The sequence below is a fragment of the Pipistrellus hanaki genome (assembly GCF_964339955.1).
Source record: "Pipistrellus hanaki genome assembly, chromosome: 2".
NCBI lineage: Eukaryota > Metazoa > Chordata > Mammalia > Chiroptera > Vespertilionidae > Pipistrellus > Pipistrellus hanaki.
This window is the reverse complement of record NC_140504.1, coordinates 111316059-111323911: the sequence shown is the minus strand read 5'-3', so window position 1 is coordinate 111323911 and position 7853 is coordinate 111316059. Positions and strand designations below refer to the sequence as shown.

At 42.4% G+C, this 7853-nt stretch overlaps 1 pseudogene across 1 annotated transcript; it reads right to left on the bottom strand.

The window, feature by feature from the left end:
• Positions 1 to 378: 378 nt before the first annotated feature.
• LOC311615427 (keratin, type II cytoskeletal 8-like) lies at positions 379 to 1860 on the bottom strand (annotated as a pseudogene). The gene has a single exon. The product of its transcript is annotated as a keratin, type II cytoskeletal 8-like (transcript).
• Between the last annotated feature and the right edge of the window lie 5993 nt (positions 1861 to 7853).

The following is a 7853-nucleotide window of genomic DNA, read 5'->3' as shown; positions in this document are numbered from 1 at the left end:
AGGACTATTTAAAATGCCATGAACTTCTCTTTTCTTTCTGAGATTCTGCGGATTAAAAGAAGCCTGAATGATTTCAAACCTCACTGATTTCCAGAGGTCAAACAATGCTGATAATGACTATTTTTTTTTCAGGTGTTTTTGTTGCTGTTGTGAAGGAGGGGGTATTTGGAAGTCATTGCTCTGCCATTCATAGTGATGTTTATACTGTTTTTAATAGCAAAAACCTGAAAACAACCTTATAATATCATATTCTCTTGAAGATGGCTCATCAACAAGAGTGATTTGCCATGAATATATATATCACAGGATATTGGGAAACCTCACAGAAGAATGTGTTAGAGTTATGTCTCTTCCTTAGAGGGGTGTTTTGTATGTTTTCTATTTATTTATTTTGGCAGAACCAGCTGAGACTTTATTTGGAAAAATAAATGATAATTCAGACACCAGCTTCCCATCATGGGTTTCAATCTTCTTCACAACCACCATCTTGGAGGAGCAGGTGCAGCAGAAAGAGCCAGAGCTCCCACCAGAGCCCAAGTTGGCCTGGAATCCCAGGTCATAGATGAGGTTCCCGTAAGATGGGTTCATCAGCCCATCTGAGTAGCTGCTGGTGGTCCTGATGTGGATACTCATGTCCTCCATCCCAGATTTAAGCGAGTTCTCCTCACCCTCCAGCAGCTTGGGATCTCCAAATCCAGGATCAGCTTGACATTCATGAGCTCCTAGTACTCACGCAGCTGCAGGTTCATGTGTTTCTCAGAGCGGCCTCCAGTTCAGCCACCTTGGACCAAGCATCCTTGATGACCAGCTGCCCATGCTGCTCAGCATCAGTAATCACAGCCTATAGGGAAGCCCTCTGGTCTTTGAGTCTCTCAATTTCAGTCTGGAGTTGACTGATATTTCAGTTCATCTCATTAATCTCAGTCTTCATGCGATGCAGGTCATCTCCAACATCTGCAGCTCCTCATACTTGATCTGATAATGGTCTCAGCCTCAGTCGGCTGCAATTGGAGGGTGTCCTTGTACTGGGCCTTGACCTCAGGGATGAAGCCATCGAGGTCCAGAGAGCAGTTGTTGTCCATGGACAGCTCACAGATTTGTCAGAGATCTGGGACTGCAGTTTACGAATCTCCTCTTCACACAGCTGTCTGTAGAAGATGATCTTATCGATCAGCCTTTCCAGGCAGGTCTCCAGCTCTACCTTATTCATGTACACTTCATCCATATCCTTTTTGATGAGGAAACATTTATTCTCCATCTCTGTGCACTTGTTGATCTCATTAATACTTGTTCTTCAAGTCCTCCACCAGTCCCTGCATGTTGCCAAACTCTGCCTCCAGCCTCAGTTTCTCCTGACCCAGTATGTCCAGCTGCCTCTGAAGGTTGTTGATGTAGCTCTTGAACGTGTTATCCCTGTTACTGTGAGTCATCTTCTGTTGCTGCAGGAAGTTTCATTTGGCCTCCAGAGTCTTATTCTGCTTCTTCAGGCTATGTACCTTATTGATAAAGGAAGAAAACTTGTTGTTGAGGATCTTGATCTTCTCCTTTTGATGATTGCACATGACCTGGATGTTGGGGTCCACCTCCAGCTTCAGGGAGCTTAGTAGGCTTTGTTCACTTGTATAGCTGTGATGATTCCCATACTCTCAGCCCCGCCATCACCCCAAACCAGACTCAGGTCGTTGTCCAGGCCACTCTGGTAGCTGCTGCCCACACCGAAAAAGGCCAACGAGCTGATGTGGGTGCTGGGCCCACTAGCTACTGAAGGCCCAGGGGCCAGAGATGGACACCTTATAGGTCTTCTGGGTCACTGATGTGGGCATAGTGGAGACTGGAATGGAGAGAAGCAGATTGAACCAGACAGAGATTCAAGAAGAAGACAAAAAGCTGTTCCTCATGTTTTAAATTAGAAAAGTTGGAGACAGAATGAATCCATGTGTTTATGTATGTATATTGGTATCCATTTATCTTTTTTTTTTGGAAATCATAACAACCAAAAATCCCTAGTTATGAGTCTGTATTTTTCTCTGAGTGTGGGGCCAGCTATATGAGGAAAATAGGGATGTTGAGATTGACTGCAGTGAGACAGCTTATTAACTTTCTATTAGTTTTGCATTCTTTCAGAGGCTGTGGGGGGCATGTGTTTACATTTGCCATTTCTAAAGAGGATATTATCTTAGGAAGTATTTATAAGGATAAAACTATCCATTATTCTACAATCTTAAGGGGTTTTACATTTAACATTTTCTCTGCTTTTTATATCCATATCAATATTTTTATAGCATTATTATTATTATTAATGTATCCCAAAAGATTTTATAGTTAAAAAAACTACACATTGTACTGCCTCTCCATGTTTGTTAAGACTATTTTTTAGACTTGAGAGAGATGAGCTATTCAGTTGGTGCCCAGCGGTGCTCCCATTACATCAGAGATAGCCTGAATAATTGGCAGGGCCTCTTGCACTCAGTGCTGCCTGCCAGGCACCATGAATCTTCAGGATGCAATGTCAGGAAGGGAGGGCTCTTCATGGAGGTCTGGCTTGTGCTGTGGAGGTCTTGTTGGATTTCTGCAGGACATTGCCTTGTCCTGGGTACTCAGCCTTCAAATGACCACTCTAAAATATTTAGTCAAGACCTCAAAGAGATGCACTTGACTCTTGAGAAGTTACAGGGAAGCCCAAGGTGCTGCTCTGCTTCACTACTGACAGGATCCAGGAGGGGCTCCAGAGAGAAGAGCTGGAGATCAGCTCCTGCACACCTGGGGCTTCTGCTGCACCTGCCTGGCTGTCACTGGGAAGCCCTGATCAGACTCTGTTTTCCTGACACCCTCGATGGTTCATGGACCATTCCCAAGTCTACTCTGCATGGATGGATTCACTCCTTGGCAGGTGTGTATGGGTCCTGACAACCCGGCATACTCACTCCCTCCGGAATACTCACTGCAGCATCCGGGCATGGAGCAGTCTTTTGAGGATCATGCTTCATGCTGTTACTCTGCAATGTTGCTTCTCTTGCCACTTTTTGTATCTCTTTTCCCTCCAAGGTCACACACCTCTTTACTTTTGGTTACAGCAAACACACTATTTAAATAGTGCTACACTCAGGACAATCACACTGTCCATTACATTGTCCGGGTCAAGTTTTTCATCATAAACATTGTTGTGAAATTGTGAAGTGCTGAGAAGGGTGGGCTGCAGTGCTGCTACAGATAGGATGTGAGATAAGGACACATTCCAAGTCACCCCCTCTCTGGAGAGATTCACAGTGCCAACATGTGAAGCTGCAGTACATATGTGAATGTGCTGGGATGGTGACTTATGCCTGTGTTAAGCCTGGAGGACATCAGAGCTGCCCATTCTCTACCTGAAGAATTTGGCAGGTCATTGAAGTCATGGCCATGCTAACAACCTTTGGGGCAGAGTCTATGCCATTTGTCAGCTGTTGTCCCAGCTGAGCACCTGACCTCATCAGTTGTTCCACGTGTTTTGCCTCGTGAACATGAACACATTTTATAAAGTGTCAGCAGGCAACTCAATGATACATCTCTCATGAGCAGGGCTGCCTTCAGGATTTGGGAATTGTGGTCAGGACACCTATATATTGCAGCTTATAACATTAGTGCCAATTTTAAATACTTTTCCTGTTACTTATATAAGTACATTTATACTTGTACTTGTTGAAATATGTCTTAATTTTGAGATTCAGAAAATATGGTTCTTTTATGGGTAGGATTTTTCTGGACACTGTTCTCCCAAATCTATTTCCCATCTGACCTGTTTGATGCTGTTGGGCTGTGTGTGCATATGCACAGGTGAGGAGCAGAGAGGAAGGTGGACCCTAGAAGGAGAGAGCCAGAATTCTAGCACACGTTTTACCTGGCTTCAAAGTTAGTGTTATTTCTCTTTTCTTCTTTATAGTTGTCTGCCATTTATTAGTTTACATGAAACACTTAGTACAATTATGATTAGGCAAGAATAAATACATTTTAAATCAGTTTCTTCTAAGAGGACTCACACACATTGAAAAACATCCACACTTTACTATTTGTTTGAATGAAACAATCATATTTTATTCAGATTTGGCCTGGGAAAATGAAGAACTCCTCTGATACTCAGACTTTGAGTGGGTGGGGCAAAGTGAGACAAGGGAGTTAACTTTGAGGAGTAACCAGAGCCCCAATTAAAAGACTTTGGGACTCAGAAGAAAAAAACATTTTATAAATATATTAGAAGCCTGGTACACAAATTCATTCACCAGTGGATCCTTCACCCTGGCCTGTGGAATTGGCTGAAACCAACTCTCCTACATCCCCCAAGGGGTCCTGGATTGTAAGAGGGCATAGGACAGGTTGAGGGACCACTAATTTAGTATGAAGTGCAGATTATAGTGTTTACTCTCAGATTTGAAAATATTTATAAATTAGAATAGGAATATTTTAACGTTTTGTTGACAGTATTGATTATCCATCTACATGGTTCTGTACTACCCTGTTTCCCCGAAAATAAGACAGTGTCTTATATTAATTTTTGCTCCCAAAGATGCGCTAGGTCTTATTTTCAGGGGATGTCTTATTTTTCCATGAAGAAGAATACGGTACACATTTATTGTTAAATGAAAATAAAGGAAATTTATTACCTGTATATGGTACGGTAGTACAGTAGTTGTCAACACAAACCAGACAAACTGTGAATCCTACAGTATCAAGAATTTACTCATTTATTCAATGACAATCATGTCATCATCTTCTGGAACATCATCATAACAATCCAATTCCTGAATTTCCTGGTGAATTTCTTGTGACTCCATTTCTTTCAGAATCAGTGGACCAAATCTCTCATGTTTAGCAATAGCACTGTCTTTAAATGAGTACTTCTTGTCAAGGTAGCCTGCTCGCAGTGCATTTGCAATGCAACTGTCAGTGATTTTCTCCCATGAATTCTTCACCCAAGTCACAACTTCTTGCAGTTTAGGTTTCACAAAGTTTCCATGCTGATTTCTTTCCATTCTATTTTCAATGTAGTCATCCATTTCCATGCACAAATTGTATTTGAATGGCTTGTTTATTGCAATATCAAGAGTCTGGAGATAGGCCATCATTCCTGTGGGAATCATTATCTGATCTATTTTTCTTTTGTGAAGAAATGTCTTCATGTCTTTAGCGCAGTGAGTGCTGGCTGCATCCCAGACTAGCAGACCTCTTTGGCTCCCTTGCATAACAAGTGGCAGCATTAAATCGACCCACTTTCTTATAACTGCTTGTGTGGCCCAGGCTTTTTCAGTTTCAAGAATAAAAACGCCCAAAACACGTTCAATCTTTTCCTTCTTGCCCTTATAAATGATTAAAGGTGGGATTTTAGTGCCATCCAGACGAATTGCCAAAATACAGGAAACACGTGCACTTTCGTAAGCAGTGGAGGGAATGTACACTAAGGAGGCACCCTGCTGTTCAATTGTTGTTTGAGATGATTGGCCCATAAACACTGCAGTTTCATCCATAGCAATCATGTTAGAAAGATTGTATTTAGAGAAGTCAGCATCATCAATAAAGGACTTGAATGCAAGTGCTGGCTTAATAACTTGAGTATCTTCCAACCTAAATAATGTTGTAGATCTTCTTAAAGACAGTTCACTTTGTTGAAGGAAATTATCCAGCCAATGTTGTGATGCTTTGAAGTCTTTGGGGGTTATGTCAAACGGTGGTGGCATTGCAAGGGCAAATTCTTGAATCAGCCCTATTCACAACCAAAGCCTTTGTTCTCCTGTAAACAACCCATTCACAGATCAGGTCTTCCAGCTCGAAAAATAATGGTTGCCGACCTGATCCACACTTGTGCTTTTTAGCATTTCCCTTGTCCACTTGTTCAATGAGGTTACCATACTCTGCTTGCCATTTTTGGGCCAATCGGATACTCAACATCTTCTCTTTGCAGAAAGTAGTAAGATTTTGGCCCCAAGAGTCTTCCACGATTTCTTTCTTGTATACGGAGTAGCTTTTTCTTTTTGCACCCATTTCTAGGGGTAAAAAAAAGGAATTGGGGTATCAAGGTGGGGGGAGGGGGATCACTTAAAATGACACCTGGGGATCAGAGGGGGGAATCAAAATGGCACAGGAGAATCAGAAGGGGGATTACCATTTTAGTAACCTCTTTTGATCCTCCTGTGTCATTTTTTTGCCCCCTCTGATCCTCCTGTGTCATTTTAAGTGATGCCCCTCCCCCCACCCCTGTGCCACTGAACACCTTCACCAGACATCCCCTCTACCCCTTTATCAGACATTTACCCCCTGGGGCCTGCCTGGGTACTGTCACTGGGCTTGCTGGGGCCTGGATCTGGGCTGGAGCAGGGTCTGCCACTGAGTAAGAACCTTCAGTCATCATGAGGCGGCCGCGAGCATCAGGTAGTGTCACCAGAAACAGACCAGCACTCACCACCTTCGCCGTGTCCTGTCTGCTCTAATCCTCCTGTTCTTCTACATGCATCTGTGAAAGTTTCCTCCTCTCTCCCACCCCACGTTCACCACTCACTCTGACCTCCGCTCCGCCTCCACACAGCAGTGACATCAGGATTCCGAGTAAAGTCACTGGTTGCTAGATGCCAATTGGGGCGGCCCTAGCGACCAGTTTATGGTAAATTAATTTTCATTCTGAGACAGAGCATGGGGGGGCCTTATTTTTGGGGGGATGCCTTATATTTCACTCAGAAGAAAACCTGTAAGTAGGTCTTATTTTTGGAGGATGTTTTATTTTTGGGGAAACATGGTAGTTTCTTTTATCAGCATTCAACTTATGTGGAAGAGGAAATGTATACATAGAGACCATACACTCAAGTAAACTCAGTAAACTGTTAGATTAAAGTTATTTTGCCTCAAATATTTATTTATTAGCCTGTCTAGTTTGGGATTGTCACAGCCCATTCAAATGTAAAATTCTGCAGATCTGCATAGCTATGCAGAGATAGTCTGAAAACTATTGTGTCTATCTTGCCACCCCTAAGAGATGGGAAAAGTAAATAAAGTGATGTTTTTTTCTCCAGAACTGAAGGGAGTTGAAAATGCCCATAAGTATAACAAGCAGTTTGCTCTTCTGTCTATGTACACAATAACACACACCTGGCTAATGTTTCTAAAGTGAAATATTTATTAGCACTTGAAAGAAACAAGGCGTTGGCCCAACTAAAGGTAGTGAAATCCATCTTAATCTCTTAATCCTCTTTATTTCTCAAATATTAGCATTATTCATACTCATCTATTAACTAAGGGTTGCTTAGAGAGATAAGACAGGACGTGTAGTATCAAAATAACTTTAAGAAGTTAAGGTAGGATGACAGGCATGGTAAGTGGAAAATTTAAGGTTCACAATATTTATTTCATAAGGAAATTTGATAGTAATAGAAGATGCTTCTCCCCGCCCCACCTGAGGATATTTTGTCCATTGTTTTTCAGAGAAAATGGAAGGGAAGAAGAAAAGGAGGGAAGGAGAGAGGGAGGGAGGGAGGGAGGGAGAGAGAGAGAGAGAGAGAGAGAGAGAGAGAGAGAGAGAGAGGGAGAGAGAGAATGACATCGATGTGAGAGAGACACATGGACTGGTTGCCTCCCTCACTCTCCTCAACCAGAGACGGGGAGCAAACCTGCAACCCAAGAAGATGCCCTTGACTGGGAATCAAACCTGAGTTCCTTTGGTGCCTGGGTCAGTGCTCTAACAATAGAGCCACACCTGCCAGGGCAGAAAATGTATTTTTAAGTAAAAAGTAAGTATCTTCAAATAAATGCAACTCTATTTAGATGAATAATTTCTATAATGTAATTCTGCTATAGGTAATTCTTACAGAGCTCACCTTATGGCCTCATTTTCT